The following is a 21,462-nucleotide window of genomic DNA, read 5'->3' as shown; positions in this document are numbered from 1 at the left end:
ATCAGCATTCTGAAAACATTCCTCCTTTCAAATTTCAGGCATCCAACGCTCCGCTTCCAGGTACTTCCCTCTGCCACCCTGTGCACAGCCATTTTAGGAACAGCACTGACAAAAACAACAGCACTGTCATTGAACAAAGCTCCACTATCCAGGTGATGGAAGTTATCATCGTAGAGTTGAAGGACTTTAACAAAATGAATAAGAAAGAATCCTTGCAAGGTGGAAGAACAAAGACAGAATAGCAGCTTCTCAATCAAGAGCCACACATCATATGGTTTAGGAAATAACAAGTTCAATAGCTAGTTGATAAATAGCTTGCCACCAGAAAGTGCATTTGAAATGGCACATAATTGCCACGTATATAAGCACAGACTAAGCAAGAGCCACGCTGAACCATCCCACTGTTGCTGTGAGTTTTTCCTGCCTGATAACACAAATACCAGCTCTCAGAGGCTGTCCCTGCTCCCCTAAGGTCACGGGCACACGGGCAGAGTCACCCCAGGACATGAGTGCAAGGAAGAGCTTCAGAGCAGCTGCATGCCCATAAACAGCTGCTCCAGGTGGGCTGATGGAGGGAAGAACACAGATAAAGCAGAGCAATGTTGCTGGGGGGGGATGCAGGTTTATCTCAGTTTAAGGGGCTGCAAATTTTTTTCCCCTCAGTGATTTCCCTGATACCCCTTTTATGTTTCTATACCCTAATTTGCAGTGGACAAAGAACCTGATCCAACAGCACCTGAGCCACCATAGCCTTTTCTGTGTTCCCCAGGCTCCCAGGTCCTGCTGGCTCAGTGACATCGCTCACACTGGTCCAGATCCAGCAGAGCACACACTCAACCTGTCAAGAAGTTCATTAGCTTCAAAGGGAATATTAAAACATTTAAAGTCAAGTTCATTCATAATTGCTTTCCTGAATCAAACCTCTAGTAAAGAGCTTGTCAACATAAATAAGGTACCAGAGCCAGACCATGAAAGATATCTGTGACTACACAGGTAGGATTTTGTGTGAGCTTTTCAGCAGGATTTAGCTCCAACTACTGTAAATGTGCAAGAAGTTTAAATTCATCCTTGAGTACAAGATTAACACATCTTCTACAGAAATCCAAATAGCGCATAAATGCATCCTATAATAATTAATATTCTAGAAAATTAAGGAGACACCATGAAGTCCTAGTTGGCATCAAAATGTTGGCATTACACAACTCTCTCCAACAAAAAGAGCCCTTTGATTCCTCCAGAGACTTCTTAGGCTGCATCCCAACAGTGCCTGGCCCACTGTGTGTGTGGCTGGGTGTCCTAATGCCGGGCAACCACAGCACAGGGAAGCACAGCCAATGTGGAGGTCAGACCTGGCCATGTCAGCTGAGCCCAGTTCAGGAACAAAAGAACCTACCAAAGAGAGAGAGGTCAGGGACACATACTGAACTTTGCTGACATTTGCTGAGCTCCTACAGCCCATGGTTTTGTTACAGATAAGGGCCTTTCTAAAAAGGAGAGGAGACGATGCTGGCAATATGGCTTTAAGAGCCTGACGGAGGGGAAGAGCAACGCCATCAACGTGAACAAGCTCACAGCACCTGCTCCCAAACCAACACGATGTAGTCAACCGAACTAATAGTTTTAACAAGGATGGCATGAAATGCATTTTATCCAGCACTGACACAAAAGCCCACTATTGAGAGTTGACATCCCCCCGCCGGCTGAGCCCATGCCCATCTCCTGCGTGCGCAGCGGATGCGGTACCATGAATATATTGTAGCTCAGCTAAAAGCAGAGAGGGTGGCAGGACATCCATCTTCCTCTGGGAAGGTTGCTGGGCAACTGGCAAGCTTTTGGCTGGGCGCTGACGTCTGCGCGCACACGCACCTCCTCCATCTCTTGCAACTAACTTGATTTTGATGGATTAACATAAGATGAAAATCTACTGAGCTTCTCTCTTTCTCTCTCTCCCCCAACACACAGGGATCATTAAGATACAAAGGAAAATATGATAAAATGTCGACTTGTAATGCATGCAGAAGACCATGCAAAGCACAACACAGGCACTAATGATATCAATGTTCTGAAGTGATCCCTTATTCTACAGTAGAGAAAAATATTTTATTGGTAAAAATCTCATAATAATAATAATAATAAAGCATAACACCCACCCAAATTGTGATTCTCTTGCATCCTTTACTCTTTTACATCCTTCAGAAATGCTGTCTATTTTTTTCCCTGCTCCTTGCCAAATGATGTTTTAAGATTATTTCCCTTCACCTGCTGGAGACACACCACTGGGACACAGAAGTTCCCTCTAATCCCATCCAGCCAGGCATTTATACCACTCTTATTAGCTTGGTATCCTAGTACCCTACTGAGCTGCATTATCATTAATTGTTTCTCAAGTGTCAGCCACAGGCTCAGCTTTACACAGTACAAAGCAAAGATTCGATCCCTGCCCCGAGGAGTTTTACATGCTAAACAGATGGTTAATGACAGCAGCGTAATGACAGCCTTTGGACTGGTAGGGGATAACATTTATGGAACAGGGAATAAATTAGCTGGGATTCATGCACTTGCTTTTCCTGGAGAATTCTGAAAATCTGGTGGAGACTGTTTCTCATGATACCATGGAAATGTGTACCAGGCTTGTGACCCAAAAAACCAGAACCTCAGCATTTTTTGCAAATTAAAAGCTTTATTCTAACTAAAATTTTTTACTGAAAAACTGATCAACCTTCTTCTACCAAACACACACAGGGTGTTTTGTCAGAAAGAAGGAGAATTTTAACTAAACCAAAAATATTACTGTTAAAATATAAAGCATAAAATGTTTTAGTTACCCCTGAGTTTAAAAAAGTTCGTAAAAATATGATGAAAAGGCAAAATGGAAAACAACTGAAGAGCTGAATGGGAATCAGAGACTAAGGTGTCAGGCCACGCCATTGGATGAACACCATGCCAAAGATACAGTGACACACGAGACTTTGGGCAGGTACAAATAAAGAGCTGGGCAGAACATGGTAGCTTTAAGGACAAGAGACTCAGACCCTCAAGGCTAGTGAAGGAAGCTGATGAAGATACCCACTCCACATATGTGTTATTTATTTCTCCAAGAGCAGCATCAGGTGCAGTGTAAGTGCTCCCATACAGCAGCACTGTACAGGGACAGTACTGCTGGGACTGGGCTGGGGGTACCATGAACACCCAGCACCCAGGCTGGGACCACCAGGGGGACAGGGCTGGAGGGGGCATTTCTTGTGCTTGTAACATCTGGCTGAGATAGGGTTCAAAACAGCCTCCCTGTACTCACCAGCACACATTATTTGTTTCAATATACATGTAAGAGGATGATTAGCTCATTAGCTAAGAGATCACAAACCCACAGAGCCCAGCTTTTGGAGTACCCCATGTGCAATGATGCACATGGATGGGACAAGCAAGGTCAGGGATGGTTTGAATTCTTCTTCTGTGACAGAATTTAGCCTGTTTTTGTTTTACTGCCATTGATACTAGTGTTACTATCTTCAGTGCCAGAAAGCTGTTCATAATTTGAGTAACACATAGCATGAAGTACAGGGTATTTTTGTATGATTTCTAGAAGTCAATTTTTGATTTTACGGTAAAACCACATTAAAAATATTTTCTACTCTATTTTGCACTGTAATGCATAAAAGTTTTCACTCAGCCTTATTGTGACCTTCTGGTATTGGGCAGGTTGCACCAGAGAGACCTCCCCACACATCAGGCCTTCCCTCCATTGTAGAAACACATTTCCAGTTTTTTACTTGAGAATAACTCACTCTGAATTCCCCTGTGAACTTCACAGATCTTCAGATGAGACACTGAAGTAGGAACTGTGAAAAGAAAGACTTCTCTTGGATGGTGGAAGATGCAGGTCCAGCTACCTTTCAGTTTCATTGTCCCAGTTCTAGCCCTCCAAGTAATATTTCAGAAGGCTATCAAAAGACAAGGTCCTTTTTCCTTTCCAACTCAAGTATTTAAGATCTTGCAGCTCATTGAAAGCCACAGAAAGTCAAGCATTCATGCCATTTCTAAACAGACCTGTATTATTTCTATGCAGGCAGCTAAAAGTTTGCACATGCAAGGCAGGTAAAACACCTGCAAAAACAATCTCAAAGAAAAGAAATCCTCAGCAATTACATGAAGATCAAAAAAGGTATAACCACGGAGCAATTAAATCAGGAGACAACAGAACCTTCTCCCCAGCTGGACAAAATCCTTTACACATCTTCCCAGTAACTTCAATGCAAATTTAACTTATAACAGCTTTGAGATGATCTCAAAATGAATTTGTGAACAGAATAATTGATAAGACTCCTGGGCCCTTATTTCTGTGTGCTCACATAATGGCAATTAAAGCTAAGCACCTTTGAATGGCCTCTAAACAAGCACATGGAAATCTAGGAGAACCTCTGAGTGGGGATTATGCATTAACCTAATGTTCATAATCATGCTCAGAAAGTTTCCCTTTCAAAGCTTGAAACAGAAATGTTAATAATCTCAGGCAAATAAAAAACCTTAAGCTACTGCAAAAGGCAACTTTTGAATCAAGTATATAATAGGCAATAAAACTTCAAAGGACTCATCGCTCGCTGCAATTAAAATGCCCAACACAATTTTTAAATAGCCTTCTCATTTCTAAGGAAACTTTTTTCCTCCAAGTAAATAGCCGAACTCAGGTGAGCATCAGATTTTATTTTAGGAATAAACATACACTTTCATCTGTGGTGCAGTGAAAAGAGCAAAGAGACAATCAAAGCCAGTTCCACCTTGCCTAATTTTGTTCTTTAACAGCTCACAGTATCAACCTGTCTCTCAGAAATCTTCAAGTATGAGCAGTTAGCACAAAACAATGAACAGCTTACATGAGAGAGTAACAAGAAGACACACATCCCCCCATTTCCACACAATTAACTGGAAATCTTCCATATTTTGGAAGAAGAGAGGATGTTTGTTGACTGCATGATGATAGATATGAGCCACAGAGAAGAGAATGCTCCAACAATTTCTCCCTAGCTTGCCTAGAAGAGGCAAAAAAAATTTAAAAAAAGAAATATCCCTGTGGAAAGTGAGACTTGTAGCTATGGCTTTACAATGAAAAAAGTAAGCAGGCACTTCTAGAAATCCCTGCTTTGTCCCGGATCTGAAGCAGCACCAGCTGCATAGCCAGAGCAGGCTGCTCCTCACCAGTGTGGACCTGCCTCCAGCTGCAGCCAGCTTCCCAAGAGAAGGGCAAGTCTTGCACTGCCAACTCTTCACAGACACCCAGCACATCTGGATTTTGGTCCAGGTGTTCCACAGCCTGCTAGGTGATATCCACCACCTGGAGCATTACAGCCCCCGTCTGCTGAATTAGGGCAATTGCTTTGTGAAATGCAAAAAAATCCCACAGATGTCAGGATAAAAAGCAACTTCCTAATCTTTTTCCTTTCCTGTTAATACTTATGTCAAAACCCCAAAGCTCTGATGTCACAGCTTTGTTAAAGGACCACGTTTAAAACCTGAGGACTCTGCTAAGTTTGAAGACGCACGGCAAACACATCAGGTGTAAAAGCAGAATGCACGTTATGTCAGTACATATACTATGTCAACAGACACACACCAGCTGAGGAACTGATATAAGCATACATTTAAATCTCAGAAGAGAGAGACCTAGACCAAAACAGAACTAGAGGAGAAGCTGTTCCCTCTCCAAAATGGCACTATGTAGGAAGAAAATGCTATTTGCTATGTTAAAATATCTCCACATTCCTCCTCCTTGTTTTTCTTTTAAAACAAGATTTCCATACAGAAGGGTGCAGGCAAAACTTAATACATTAAAACACAAACATTTTTCACCCAGCCACAGATCAGTATGTGTATAGTGACATTGAGCTTGCAAAACTCACTCAGACAAACTCCCAGCTACATGTACCAGCAGTTTGCCAGAGAAAGGCTATTGAAGCCTTTTATAGCCATTCAAGCAACAAAAGGATGCCCCTCTATACACAATCATCACAGCCTACCTTATCAAAGCACTCCATAAGTCCTAGTGCTCAACATCCTTATTTTTTAGCAATTATTGTTTCTGATGAGTAACCCTTGGGCAGCATCCAAGAATAAGGGAAATTTCTGCCACGGGATGCCTGGAGCATTCCTCCTCTGCAAAGCGAAGCAGTAAAATCAGTGTGTGAATGTGTACAGAAACAACTCAACCCACCTCCCTTCCAGTTGTGCTCAAAGAGGTCCCAGGGTGAAAAAGTAGCCCAGATAGTTGAGAGCTGTCCTGGAGCTGCCTCTTTGGTGTCTCGGACTACATGGTGCACTACACAGCCTAAAAGCAGGCAGCCCCTGTTTACAGGTACCTGTGCATCAGCCAGCTTTCCCTGAAACAGCCGTCCAAGCACAGGAAAAGGAGCTGGTTCTGAAGGCACATTTAGTGGATGAACCAATGCTGAGTTTTAGCTTTGGTGCAGCAACTGGTGAAATTCAAGGGCATCTGTCTACAGGCTTGCAAGAGCTACTAACTAGATATTAACTTGGCACTAACCAGAAGATAAAAAATCTTATCATGGTCCATACTGAGAACAAAACCACTGTTTGGTCCTGGATTAATGACTACAATACCTGACAAGAGCAATTGGAGATTAATGGCCTGTAACTGCTTGGCTACCTTGCACTCTAAAGGGTCAAGTACATTAATGTCAGCAGAGAAATAGTTTGTCTCAACCCAGTGTTAGTACTACAAGGACCCATGAACTTGGAGATATGAGGGCCAGGCTCTCAGACCCATTTTCTGTCACTAAGGTCTAGTGGTGGCTGAGGAAGGGTCCTTGTTGAGGCAGACTTTAATTCTCCCCCTAGCACATTGTGGAGGGATATTCTGGCATGTGTCACTCGGCGAGACTGTGACTGAGGCAGGAGCTTTAGGACAGCAAAGGCAGCAAATGTGAGAGCAGGTCACTCTGACTCTCACCAGGGCTGGGAAGGAGCAGCCCAACACCCAGACAACCATGGGCAGCCCCCAACCCCATCTGTTCTTTGCTTGGCACATCTTCGTACAGGAGAGAAATACAGCCAAAATTTTCCATTGTCTTGGTCACTAAATTTAATTGCAAAAAATCACTGCTCTGACATTTGCAGAAATATGCCTTTTGCTCTGCTTTCCAAATCCAGGGTATTTCCAGGGGGCTCGGGATCCAACTCCTAAGCAGAGGCCAGCCTCAGTGGAGCACCTGTGCCCACCTCCAAATAACAGATGTGCTCAGGCTATACAGCTGCAACACTGAAACTTAAAAGCAGTAGTACTCAATGGAGTGTATTAATACAGGGAAAAGCTGTATTACGCTATGCTACACCTTTGAAAAACAGAATAGTTTGAAATAACTTACGAATCCTCTCTTATCCCAGTTCCTCAGTTTCACAAATACAAGTGTGTCAAGAAGGGACAGGAGGGGGAAAGGGAAGGAAGACCCTGTGGTGTCTTACAGGCTGGCATCATAATGTACACACTACAGACAAACGAGTTGCTCTGATACGATGGAAGCAGGAGCCACAGCAGTCAGGATGTCCTTACACACCCAGCATATGCTTAGGAAGTATGTTTTGGCCACAGAGGTCATACAGCTTTCAGATATGCTCCTGGCACTTAGAGAGAGGATATTCAGCATCCCACTGACTCCTCTCAAGCTCCAAGGCTTCCCACAGGGCCAGTGGCAGCCACAACTCTGCTGCAGTGGTCCAAGCACCCCAACAGCTCCAGTTCCTCCCCTCCTTGCTAGTTCCAGCAACATTCCTTAAAGAGGGCCTGGAACGAGCTCCAGAAACACATGTGCTGTAGATATCAGCCCCTAAAATATTGATATGGAGTACACTGGAACAAATATATGATAGAGTACATCAAAGCAAGAAACAGGTGGTAAAAAGGAGCAACCTATAAATGAACCTTTTGACAAGTTTTTACTTTGCAGTCTCCTCAGCCAAGGGTGCTTTAATAGAAGAAACCCAGCTTCAGCTTGCCTCTGAGAGCAGTGGACCTCTGGCCATGAGTGGGCATGGAGCAAAGGGGTTTTCTGTACCCAACACCACTCTCTCTCCCCCTTTTGAGTCCTCAACAGACTTCATGTACCTTCCCACCACAGCACACTCTTTGGGGCAGAAACCCTTTTATCTCTGTGTCTGCAAGATGTACACTGCAGCCAGCCCCTGAGCCTTGCAGTGCTTCAATCCACCAATGCTACAGCAAGGTCTACCATGGCTGTTCAACTCTCAAGTGCAAAATCAGCTCTGTCTAGCTAAAGAAGAAGAAAAAGAGACCAAAACAAAACCCCGAGCACATTAGTCATTGTTAACTTCTCTCTAGAAACATAGCACTGAGAGGATTTCACATATTTCCTGGCAGGGAGAATTTGTGGTGGTTCATAGCTAAGATCAGCAAGAAATCCTTTCAAACACACATATATACACATTAAAACTTGTGTATTTTACTTTTCCCCAAAAAAAAAAATTTGCTCCTGTCAAGTACAGCTTTCTATTATAGCCACATGCTCTGTTTAAGAATAGCTAATCAGAAAAAGGTACAGAGTTATTTAATAAGGTTTTTCTTTTTTCTTTAATGACCTAATGTTTTGGTTTGCAACTGCTGCCAACTCATGCTGGGTAGAAATTCAGTACTGTCAGCATTTAATTATTATTTTAACAGAGATTTCTCTACCTTCTTACAGTGAAGAAATAGCTAGAAAAAAATGCAGCAATGAACAGCTTTTTAAGCCATTAGACATCATCTTTGTTATTTAGCTGCACTGGAAACTACCATTTAAGGACACCCAGACACTTGCTCTGCTCTCTCCTGTTAGGGCAAATGCTCCCCAGTTTGCAGCTCTGTAGCCAACCAGAGGGAACAGTGTCCAAGGGACAGCCCGGAGGGACTGCAAACACCCTGCTGTGGAAGTTTGCCAGTCTGGGACACAGTTCACCAAAATATGTGCCAAAGAGCTGAAACACAGAGCACCTGGTTGGTCTTGTACCTTGGGCCATAAACAAACCAGACTGGTTCTTTTTGTCAGCTTAAGATCTGTTTTCTTAATTTTTCCTCTCACTGCCTGAAACTCATAATCTCAGTTGTGCAACCTGTAACAGGCTATGGGTAAAATACATGCATTGATCAGCTGCAGACTGCAAGACATGTTTATTGGATTCACACAGTGGGAGTCAAAAAAGACCCATAAAACTGGTTGTATGAATTTCAAAAGAAATCAAGAGCTGTGCTGCTCACAGTAAACTCCCAGCACCATGTAAATATTGCACTGTGTGGTACTCTGCAGCCAGGACAGGTGCATGGAGACGGCTCTTCCCACACTCCTACCCAGTCTGGCGAAAGCCTGCTTCCTGCTCTCCTCCAAAAAAAACAGGATTTAGTCTTCAGCCCTCACAAAAACCAATGGGAGAAATGAGACTGCAGCAAAGCAGGGCTCGTGACAGCATGTGTTAAATGGTGCAAAGCAGGAAGGGCTGTGAGGACGCACGTGGATAACATTATCTTCCAGAGCGGATGGAATAGTCAGCCACACACTTATTAAAACAAGCATTAGTCTGTGATAGCAATCTAAGATAACACTAAGAGGTTTGTCACCCAAGGAAAAAAAACACAAAGGCCAAAAAAAGATGCTATTGCTGGACTTGTGTCCATAGAAACCACATTTAATCTTAACAGAGGATCCAACCACACAGGTGACTCCTTATTTGAGAAAAACACCCTGTTTGGTGTATGCTGACCTTTGCATACAGTCATTTAAGAGAAACATGTGTATGGAAACAGACAAGAATGGAGGTTAGCAAAAGGGAGGTAACAAATTTCATTGACAGCAAAGTAGGGCTCTCTTACAGTTGGCAGGAATGAAGCATTGCTCTTCTCTACCTGAAAAATATAAGGTGTGGATGTGGGATTTAATATCCAGATGGTCACTATCAATGGAACCTACCTGTGATAAATAAAGAGGCAGCTATTTCATCTGCTTAACATTAACTCTTCCCACAGTGTGTTTTACAAGTCACATTCCTGAAGTGAACGGCATGTGCTTAAGAAGCCACATACAATTCCAGTTTTGCAGAGTAAAAGAGAGGGAAATAGCCTTGGTCACTGAGAGTATTTGAATGTCACTTTGTTAGGCTGTGCATTGCATTTGACAGAGCTAGCAAAGGAAATGAGAAGTGATAACTGATAGTGCCCTGATTAGATCAGCCACCTTGGGAAAGGTGCTGAAGCAGAGATATTTCACTAAAATAAGGAGAATCCTGGGAATAGATTTCTGGCAAGCGATCACAAAGGAGATACGGCCAGAATTAGAAATGGATTTTGCAGGCAGATAAAACGTAATAGATAGAAGGCAGCTCAAAATGATATATCGTGAGGGCCTACAGAGCGACTATAAAGTTTGTTCACAGATATTTAACATATAGAGATCCTAGAAAGACTTAACTTCAAAATACACTTCCTGTGTTATTAACTTTAATGTGCAGAAATAAAACAATGTTGCATTAAAGGTCTCTAGTAAAAAAGGAAGATGTCTTCTCTCCAGATACCCACCTCTGACTTCAGTGGAGTTGCATTACTTTATACCACAAGATAGCAGTGGAACAGGAGTGTCTTCTTGGGTTTCTGACTGACAAAGATACATGAAAATCTACATTTCATTATTTTATCTTGAAGGAAATTGCTTTAATAATAACAGATAACTATTGACAGAGGTAATTAACATATTGTAATAAACTCCTTACATGCATTTCTGTAATCTAACCATGTTTCCTTCTTCTGAAGCTCATAGACAAAGCAATTCTTCAGACTGATACTTAGGCATTTTAGGGGAGTTAGCTTTATTAGCTATTGAAAAGTCTTCAGTGATCCTGCTGTCCATGCCTGTCTGTCTGTCTCCTCCTTAACAGGTTTTAGCCAATTAAATATAAAGACAACTATCTTCTTGCAGTCCTGTACACCACGGTGGCCAAGACAGAGACCTGATGATGGTGACTTGGGGAAGGCTGCTACCTGGGTTCAGTCGTTAGACATCAGAGTTTATCACCACAAGACAAGTGTGTCGACAGCCCAATTTAACTTGCTCCCATAGTCACAAGACTCAGAGATCAGTCTATGGGCTTAAGGGTCTGCAAGTCAGTAAAGGTCTATACACTGCTCCCAGGGGAATGAGTTTGGCCCTCTGCTCCTCATTTCATTGACTGGTAGAGTGCTGAATTTTGTGCAAACAAGTAATGGATTGCATGTTGTTCATAACAAGATACAGATATCACCGTTACAACAATATAAATCTATGTTGCAGCATACCTGTGTATAAAGAGGTCTTCTCATCTGCTGGCTCCAAAGAGCCGTATGTGCATCACTCACGCTGCCAGAGTGAGAACAGTCACATAAATCACCTTCGGTATCAACAGATGACTCACTTGAGAGAGCTAAGATGTCTGAGGAAGAGCCAAATACTAACGCCGTTTACCCACCACTGAAATACAGGTTAATGATAACCATTATCACCATCACTGTGTCAGTGACAGCAATGGAGCATCAAATTCTTCATACATAAAACCAGAAGCAACTGCTACTGCATCTCACAGGAACTCCCCATGAATACACAAAGGTAGACTGGAAACATCAACCACCTATGCGATCTAATGCCAAGCATGAGACAGAATCTTCGCTGAAATCAGTTAAGACTATCAGTCAACAGATTTTGGTGTGAAAAGGGACAAGCTTCAATTTCTGCCAGGATTCATGCCCACACTGGCACCAGAAAGAATAATTTTCCAAAGTGCCATGCTACTTGCCTCAACACTTGTAGAAGACAAGGCACTTCCTCACCTCCAAATGTTGCACCTGGGCTGAGCCTCTTGTCCCTTGCATTTGGAAATAATCAATCCATGCCAGATTCTGCACCTGGGACAGGGCAACCTTGAAGGTATGTACAGACTGAGGAATGAGATGCTGGAAAGCAGTGCCATGGAAAGGGACCTGAGGGTTTGGGTTGATGGGAAGTTGAATATGAGTTCAGCAGTGCCCTGGCAGGCAGGAGGGCCAACCACATCCTGGGGGGCATGAGGCAAAGCATCACCAGCTGGTCGAGGGAAGAGACTGTCCTGCTCTGCTCTGCACCAGTGCAACCTCACCTTGAGTATTGTAGCAGTTTTGGGCACAACAATATAAGAAAGATATTAAGCTATTGGCGAGTGTCCAAAGAAGGGCAACAAGGATGGTGAAGGGCCTTGAGGGGAAGCTGCGTGAGGAGCAGCTGAGGGCACTTGGTCTGTTCAGCCTGGAGAAGAGGAGACTGAGGGGAGACCTCATTGCAGTCTGAACTTCCTCACGAGGGAAAGCAGAGGGGCAGACACTGATCTCTTCTCTGTGGTGACCAGCGACGGGACCTGAGGGAATGGTCTGAAGTTGTATCAAGAGAGGTTTAGGTTAGCTATCAGGAAAAGGTTTTTCACCCAGAGGGTGGTTGGGCACTGGAACAGGCTCCCCAGGGAAGTGGTCACAGCATCAAGCCTGACAGAGTTCAAGAAACATTTGGACAATGCATTCATTCACAGCATTCAAGAACATTCTGTGACTCTTGGGGCTGTCCTGTGCAGGACCAGAAGTTGGATTTTAATGATCCCTGTGGGTCATTTCCAACTCAGGATATTCTATGATTCCTAGCACTAGCACCCAAGAGTGTCCATCAAAGCAAAGCTCTACTTTTTAAATAAAACAACAGCCCATGAGCTGAATCCTGCTACCTTCATTGCTGTTGTTTTGAATGAGCAAGAGGTGGGAGGGAAGTTTCTGTCAAAATTAATCAATATTTAGGTGGTTTCCTGCCCGTTCATTCATGTGCTAAAAGTGTTTTTGACAGCAAGAAATCCACTGAATGTAAGCAGGCCAGTAGCAGCTGCTCAAGAAATGACAATAATACTGTGCATCCCTTTCAAATTTCCCCAATGTTCCTATGTTATTAGTGGGTGACAGGAGCTTAAATAAAACATGTGAAAAATGAAAGCAGGACAAATAATTATATTGGTGTAGAGACTTCTATACTGGAGCAATTTTTGCTCCAAATACCTTACATAGACTGTAGGTTTTTGGGGTCAGAATGAAAAACTTTTTTCCACGCTATGTATTAGGAGAGAGCAGGCTGGTTGGGATCCCTGCTGTTCTGTGGTCCCAGCTCATACCCTCACAGAACCAGCAGTAGCTAAGAGTAGCAAGACTAAACACAAACTCAGAATGAAAATTACTATTAAAAAAATCCTGCTCCAGATTTCAAAGCAATTTCTGAAGTGCTCACATCACACCATAAACAGGCATCCTCATTTGAGCAGAGAACACAAAAAAGCAAGAACGGAGGAAGCCCAGCTTGAATAAACCAAGCGCCGACCACATGGAGAGTGGGCAGAGTCACTGGCTTGGGACATTACCCTCGGAAGGAGAAAGGGCAAGTGGGCAAGACTAATACTATTCTTATCATCAGCATAGCAAAGGCTGTTTCATGAAGCCCCTTGAGGAAAGATAACATTGCTTTTCTGTTAAAAAAAGTCTTTGCCACTAGCATTGTAGAATTATACCTTTAGAAAGGGGATCAAGGAGGTATATACTTGTGCCTGGCCCTCTCATCTGCTCCATCCCTTCAGCTCTTCTGTACAACTCTCCAACCTTACAGAAGAGGAGCAGACCACCAGAAAACCTGATCCTACAGCCATGGTCTCTTATCAGCCTGGGTGACAGCTGAGGGCACATGGCCTCCTTGCCAGCCCTTGAGGAACCAGAGCAAGGCCATCTCCAGAGCACATGCCAGTCCTCCACCTCCTGGTGACTGTGCAGGACCAGGAGCAGGCATGAGCCCCTCGGCTTTACAACCACAGACAGGCATTGTAAAAGGGGAACTACTGCTTTCTGGGGACAATCCACCTGAGTGACCCATGGTGAAAAGCTTCACATCCATTACTGTGCTTCTGAGCCCACCACATCTTTCCTTGCTTTCCCTAGGAGTCATCTCTCAACTACTTTAGCTTCAAGATGCTCAGCCATTTTTCTCTAATTGCTGCAATGGCAGCAACAGATGCCTTCAATACAACTAGGAAAGAAAGAGATCATTCCACTTGGAAAGCCAAAATGCTTTCTGTTTATAAAGACACTGACTTTCCAACCCAGGCTGGCTGCCTCTGAGGTGCTGGACTGGGAGATCCCCAGAGTTTTCAATGGGAAATGGGAATGTCTCTATCTGTCAGAAATGGTATCCTGGCTTACAAAAAACAGAAGTATTTTTTAAAACATACTTTACTTTTCACTATTTGTGCTGGTTTTTTTATTTTTCTTGCCTTGGTACCACTAAGCTGGTCCCATTTCCAGTCAGCCCTGTTTCCAGTTGTTGCACTGGGCCCCAGGACTGTGAATGGGTTGCAGTTACTCCAGTAATGAGACCTGCTTGTGACCAAAGGTGACCATCCTAAAACACATACCTAATTTCTAAATTTTTTTCTCTTTTTTTTTGCTATATTTTATCTCATTTCTCCCACATTTTACCTCATTTTTTCCAATCTGTGTTTTCTTTCTCCTCTCACAAAGTTACTCTATGGCAAAATACATGCTGAGTGAGATCTCCGGCTCAGTCACAACACAAACTGAAGCTGCAATATTTCCCTCAGACCTTCTTCATCACAGCCCAGCCCTGCTCTGGACTGATGTGGCAGACCAAGGGGAACCCATCCACTGCCTCCCCTGCTCCCCTGTACCCACAGGTGGTTCAGCACTGCCCCACTCCCCCACATGGGCTCTAATACTTGGGGTATGGCAACTGCAGCTACAATGCCAGTATATTTAATCAGAACCCTGTGACTTCCCAGCACCTCTTTGAATTTCCTGAGCAACAACCTGACTGCAGTGCCTGTCCCGGGATCCCAACTGCAGCAGGCACAGCGCCAAGCTGGGGGTCCCCAGGGTAAGCTGGGGCTAACATGGCCACTTCACCCCAGAAGAGTGAGACAAAGCAAAGCTCAGCACAGCACAGCTGTGGCAGCACCACAGAAGCCACAGAGCTGCCAGGGGTTGGAGAGGGGGGCCTTGGCAAGTCTGGGATGGGAGACAGCCACAGGAGACATGAGGCCACTGCTCAGTCCAGCAGGGCAGGCACAGGTTTGGCAGAGAACGACACTAAAAAGAGCAACAGCTTTGCCGAACAGCATTAAGAAGCAATTTCCCATGAAGCTGCCATTCTGTGAAACGCTTTCCAGAATCTAGCTTAGATTACCTCATATACAAAGTCCTGTCTGTTAGAAAGTCTGGTGTATTCCCCTTGCAACAAAAAGAGGTATGCCCAGACATGGTGAGTGGGCTCCATCAGCAAACAGGTGGCAGGTAAGCAGTTTGCCATTAGGCTCCCACCAGGAAACCTCATACTCAGCCTGAAAAAACAGTTCAGTGGAGGGTCCCACAACCCATTACGTGGGAGAAAAGCAAAGGAAGAAGCTGGTGTAGGCCAAAACCATCCCACTCCTGAAATAACACCTGTATTTACTTGGTTTTAACCTATTTTTGGTAAAAGATAAAAACATTTGGTGTTGGAAATTTCATTGTATCGGCTTGCATTGATGTAAATTCCTGCTAATGTTGGAAAAAAACCCACTGTCAAACATCTAAACGGATCTTTCCATTCAGTGGCACCTACCAAGCCTGACCAGAGGTCACAGCCTTGCCATCTGTCTGTCCTGCAGTCAGTGCTGACACAAAGAAAACCATGTCCAGCAGAGACTCTTAGACTACAGACAAGAGAAATAAAAGCAAAGAGCGACAAAATACTGTCCAGCATAATAAGCAGAAGTTTCACCTCCAACAGTCTGTCAAATTTTTGCAGATATTATGGAATAGACGCTCTTGATGGAGAGTTTTGAAAAAGTGTCACTTATGTTCCTCCCTGAGAGTGGTGGGGAAAAACTGATCCCCAGCAAGCAAGTGGCCACCAGCATCTGGGCTAACACGAGGGTGGTCCTACCTGACTCAAATCACCTGACAGTTGTGTCCAGCTGTGGTGAGTTTTAGTCATTCTCCAGACCATCCTCACTGGCCACTGCCAGAGCAGGGCTATCCCACTGCTTCATGCCCATCCTGAAGGGGAACTAATAGGGCACAGGGAGCTTCACTTCTTTGTGGGTTACACAGGCACTCAGGGTACAAACTTTTGGCTAAACAACCAGATCAGGTAAAAGTCCCAAGGGTGCTAAAGGCACCTAAAGTCTTACAGCAAGGTTAGGGAGGGTTTTGAGTTGCCTTGATGCCTGGCAGCTCAACTTCAGGCACCTTAAATGGAGAATAATTTTCAAAACCTAGGCAAGAATCACTTCCCAAAAAATGCCCTGCCTTCCAGAGCTTCAGGCCGGTTTCTCAGAATCAGCTGATCACTTCTGAAAAAACACAGCTGTAAGTTTTACATTTAAATGAAATGCTGCTTTGTGGGAGTCTTTCTTTTTTTCCTTTTTTTTCTTTATTTTGTTACAATTTTACTTTAGCTTGGTCATAAAAGCAGGTAACAAGCCAAATGCAGTTTCATTACAAATATGTCAAAATTGTGGCCAAAGTCGTGCTGCATTGTGTTACATCTGAAGTCATGAACCGGCAAATTCTAGCATCAGCCAGGATAGTCCCACTCCAACCCAGCTTAGGCTTCTGGACAGCCCTGGCAGCTTCTGCCAGGAACAGCTCTTAACACCAAGACATCTCCTACACCAAACCTCACTACCTGAAGCTATTCAGCATGCCAGACAGCTTCCTACAAGTTTATGTAACTTTCCCGCGTTTCCCCCTCAAAACCCTCTGCAAAAGTTCAGCTTAACACCATAAAAACTCTGTTGTGAGCTGATATCAGAGAAATGTTTATTTCCCTGAACCTCCCTGCTTACTAGAACACACAACCTAAACCTCAGTGCTCACCTTTGGTCTTGACCTTCGTCCAGAGCCATATCTAATTTTACAAGCCTCTAACCTGGCATCCCAGCCATGCCACACTGGGCAGGGACCAGTAAATGACTGGCATTTTCTGGAACCACTGCTTATATTCTCACCCCGGACCCCATATCCCAAACATGTACACACTGCACTCGTGCATTAGCATGAGTGCACTCAGGAAAGACAAACACATTTTCAAAGTTTTAATCCATTAGCAATCACTAATTAAGGGGCAATTAATTTGACTCCAAGCTCTGCTCCTAATTTGCCTTGCAACTTTGTGCAGTCCATGTAAAATGCTAAGTTTCAGCTTCTTATGCTTATACAACTTCTGTGGATATTAGAACATTAATTTCTCTAAAGTGATTTGTGATCCATGATGAAAGGCAGTTCAGAAGTGTAAGGACTGCTCCTATTAGTAAAATAACTGGTGCATTTTTTGATCTTTCATTCTAAAAGGGGAAGAAAAAGAAAAGCCTATCTGAGTATCAGTAATGAGGCTCAAAAGGTATAATTGCAAATTTTGAAAATGTAGCCCAGAGAGGCTGGTGGGGTGTTTTTTATAACAGCAAAAAATAGTAGGACAACACAAGCATTTAACTTCTTGTGTTTCCCTTGGGAATGTTGGACATCATAAAATTTTTACAAACTAAAACCATTAGAGATAAATAAAGTAGCACAGGCACAGAGGCTGATGAAGGGTAAATCTAGAAGGTACCCAATCCAGATCATTTCCTTCAATGTGTAAAAACAAGTAACTGACACACTTCCTGCCGGCAAACCTTCCTGCCGATAAGGGTGCTCCCAACAACAGGAAATTCACTTCTAGAAGCAAGCACACTTTCGCTACCAAGCCAAACTTTCTCCATTTGAACTCCATAGGAATTAAAAGCCACATCTGGCTAATCAGATATGAGCTGGATTAATTAACTGCCCAAATCCCTAAGCCTTTCCTCGACAAAGGGAGGGAGGTCCCACCTCCTGCACCCCAGTGCCAGCCCAGATGCCAATGGGGAGTCCTCAAGCAGAAGTAGGCACTGCTCCCCCTGGCTCTATCATCCCTTCAGCTTGCTCTGCCTGCAGCCAAGTTTTAAAGATAGGCCTTGGGTTTTTCAGATAGCAAACTGAAAAATTTTGCTTTGTGTGGAGAGGGCACTGGGCACCTTCACCTCAGCGCCCAGCAGAATTTACCTCCTGATCTGTAAGACCTGCTCACCTACTTTTCTTAAGAAACAATAATGCAAAAAGTGAAATATGCAAGCAAAGGGGCAACAGAGGTCAAATCGGTCATTTAAGATTTCAAAGTGATGATTTATACAGTGGGCAAAACACTCAAGTGCTATTTCTCAGCTTGGTCACTGCAAAATGAAGATTACAGGGAGCAAGAAGAGGAAATGTTTTGGAGAAAATGCAGTGAATACTCAAAGACATCTCTTCATCACAAACATCTGAAATCAATGGGTGATGCCCAAGAAAATAAGCAAAAACATTAACACCTTTCTTTTGAGTTTGCTGTGAAATACTTCTCCTCTGTTCCAAAAGCAAAATAGCTCTCTCCTTTCACACGTGATAAACTTTCAGTAGTGCAGCAAAGTAAAACTTCAATTTACCACAATATTAGTCTGATTTTCTCATGCTGCATTCAGCAGCAATGAAGTATATTTTATTCTCATGTGTCTGCTTTTGTTCTCAAATAGCATGCTATAACCGAACTATGATTTTTTTTTTGTTATAAATAATTGCACAGGACTTCCTAGAACCATCTGCCACTTTTTTTTTTTCTCTATAGGTGAGGCAGATCTGTGAAATGGCCTGAACATTCAAGTTTGGGAGATCAATCCCAATTTTCTATAGATTCCCACTGAAAGAAACATGGCCTGATCATTTGACTAAAAAAGTGTCATCCCTTGTTACTTTTGGCTTTTAAAAGTAACTGGTCCTGCTGCTTTGAGCCTTTCCTCGGATTCCCCAGCAGTAGGATGGGCTGGGGCACAACACCCACCACCGGGCAGCCCGGTGGGCACGGGCAGGTGGCTTCATCTCCCCAACTCCTTGGGTGGAAAGTGTGGGACAATGTCTGGAGAGGAGAGAGAGAGGCGGCAGCATGAGGTTTTATTGTAAAATGACCTTGATTTGACAGGCATGTTCTCAGGTTTCAACAGATGCTGTGGGAAAGGCAACAGCAGCCAAAGCGGTCTGCAGGCATTTCTGATGATATGCAGACTTTTTTCTTTTGCCTATTTTTTTTAAATACATGGGAGAGGGGGTAGTCTTCTCAGTTTCCATGACAACAGAGTCTCCACTTGTCTGTTATTAGATACCATCCGCTTCCTGTGTCTAAATTTTTAAACCAATCAGAAAAGTGTTTATAGATTTTGCAGCTCCTGGGACAGTCCCTCTCCTCCAAGAGAGCTACTTTAATGACACGTAACGCTCCGACAGCCAGGGCTGCAAGGCCTTTTATTTTCGGCTGCAAAGTAATCACAGTTTATGCTGTTTAACGGCTGATACGTGGGCTGTGCCGGAGAAAACTGGGGGGTTGCTGCCCGATTTACTGTGCCCGTAACAGACGTTACCATGCCAGATTTAAAAAAAAAAAAAAAAAAAAAAAAAAAAAAAAACATAAACTCATTTTCATTGTTTGCTCATTTTTTTTCCGATTCCCCCCGTGAAACAGCAGGATTACTCCGTGCGTGACAAGCGACCGCCTCGGCGAGGCCGTTATCCCACCAGAGTATCGGTCCGCCCTGACGTAAATGGATCCACGGCACAACATCGCCTGCTGCAATTAAAGTTTCGGCAAACTGGGCTCTAAGAGCAGTCGCGCTGTAGCCCTGCGAGCCCATTTACACAGGCATATCTTCGATGATGTAAATAATACCTGGCCGCAGCACAGTCGGAAAGTCAACAAGGAAATCCTTCTCCAGGGTGCAGGGACACCCGCATACATTGTGAAGGAATTAACACAACGGTAAGTCCAATTAAGTGAAGAGCCAGCAATGAAGACCAGCAAGCAACGGGGAGCTGTTGTGGGAAGCGGAAAATCCCTTTCCCAGCAGCTCTGACAGACCAGCATCACCGGAGGATGCCCTTCAGGCGGGTAAGCAGGCACAGACGGAGCCCGGGAAGTACCGAGCAGCTTCTTCCCGGGCGGGGATCCAAGGCGGGCGGCACGCAGGAACAAAAGGGAGCGGTGGGGGGGCCGCCGGCCGCGCCGCTGCCCCAGCACCACCAGCCGAGCCGGGATCGGACCCGCGGGCCGCGCTGTCGGGACACAGCCCGCCCGGGATGCGAGCCGGCGGCCGCCCCGCAGCGGCCTCGGCTCGCCCCGGGTGCCTTGCCCTTCCCTTCCCTTCCCTTCCCTTCCCTTCCCTTCCCTTCCCTTCCCTTCCCCGCCGCCGGGCTGCCGCCTCCGCGTCCCCAGCGCGGCGGGGCTGCTCGGCGGCAGGACGGCGGCGGCAGCGCGGGGCAGCCCCCGACAGCGCCCCGGGGCGGCGCCGCTGCCCGCCTGCGGCGGCGGCCGGGCCAGCGGCCCCAAAAGTTTGGCCGGCGCTCCCTGCCCCGGGAGGGACGGGGCCGGCCGGGCGGGCACCCGCGCACGCTCCCGATGACCCCGCGAAGCGCCCCCGCGTTACCTGTGCGCGCGTCCCGGCGCTCCCGCCGCCGCGGGGTGGTGGGCACTCCCCGCGGCCGCCCCGCTCCGCGCCCCGCGGCGGGAGGCAGCCGGAGGCAGCCGCAGCCCGCGCCGCCGCTGCCGCCCCCACCCCGCCCCCGGCGGCGGCGCCGCGCCCCGCCGGGCCCTAGCGCCGCCCGCCGCCCCGCCCCGCCCCGCCGGGCCGCCCCCCGCAGCTGGCGGCGGAGACCCGCGCCGGGCTTCCCCGAGGGAAACTTCGGGAGCGGGAAGCCGGCGGGGACGGGCTGCGGGATGCTGTTCCCGCAGGGGTGCTTTCTGCGGGTGCGCGGGGATGCAGCAGCCCCGGGCAGAGGGAGGGCGGCGAGTGCCGGTCCCACGGGTTCTGTCCCTTTCCCCGCAGGAACCCTCTCTGGCCCGCCCTCCCACTGAGGCCTGGCCCGCCTGACCCGGCCACCCGCCACCCGGAGGGACACGACCCCCAATGAGTGCCCGCTTGACTCAGCTGCCTTTCTTGGCCATTGCACTGTGACTGCGAGTGGCGTTCATGCCACCGGAGCCGGGCTCCTACGTGTTGAAAACCAGGACATGCAGAACTAAAACTGTTATTTTAGTACCATCTTAGCCACGGGGGGCCGCAGCCAAGGCCTGGCAACTCCTTGTAGCATGGTCCTTCCAGCTGAAAGCAGAGCAAAGTCAGAATCACAGAATTACACAATATGCCAAGTTAGAAAGGACCCACAAGGATCACTGAGTCCAACTCTTAGCCCTGCAGAGGACCATCATCAGGAATCACATTGTGTGCCTGAGAATATCATCCAATTGCTTCTTGAACTCTGTCAGGCTTGCTGCTGTGACCACTTCC

General features: G+C 45.6%; 1 protein-coding gene across 3 annotated transcripts in view; it reads right to left on the bottom strand.

The window, feature by feature from the left end:
* Positions 1 to 20,716, bottom strand: part of FOXN3 (forkhead box N3) — a 206,548-nt gene extending 185,832 nt beyond the window's left edge. The window contains exon 1 of one of the 3 annotated variants that reach the window (XM_051806662.1): positions 20,602 to 20,716. The gene's annotated coding sequence lies outside the window, so the exon portion shown is untranslated. Of the gene's footprint in view, positions 1 to 6,011; positions 6,107 to 20,601 lie in introns of those variants that run through there. The other 2 variants (XM_051806659.1, XM_051806660.1) reach the window with 2 other exon arrangements.
* Positions 20,717 to 21,462: the final 746 nt, after the last annotated feature.

Source organism: Manacus candei, unplaced genomic scaffold (genome assembly GCF_025592945.1).
Source record: "Manacus candei isolate 608988 ecotype Guabito, Panama unplaced genomic scaffold, ASM2559294v1 h1tg000067l, whole genome shotgun sequence".
Classification (NCBI taxonomy): domain Eukaryota; kingdom Metazoa; phylum Chordata; class Aves; order Passeriformes; family Pipridae; genus Manacus; species Manacus candei.
This window is presented reverse-complemented; position numbering and strand designations above follow the sequence as displayed.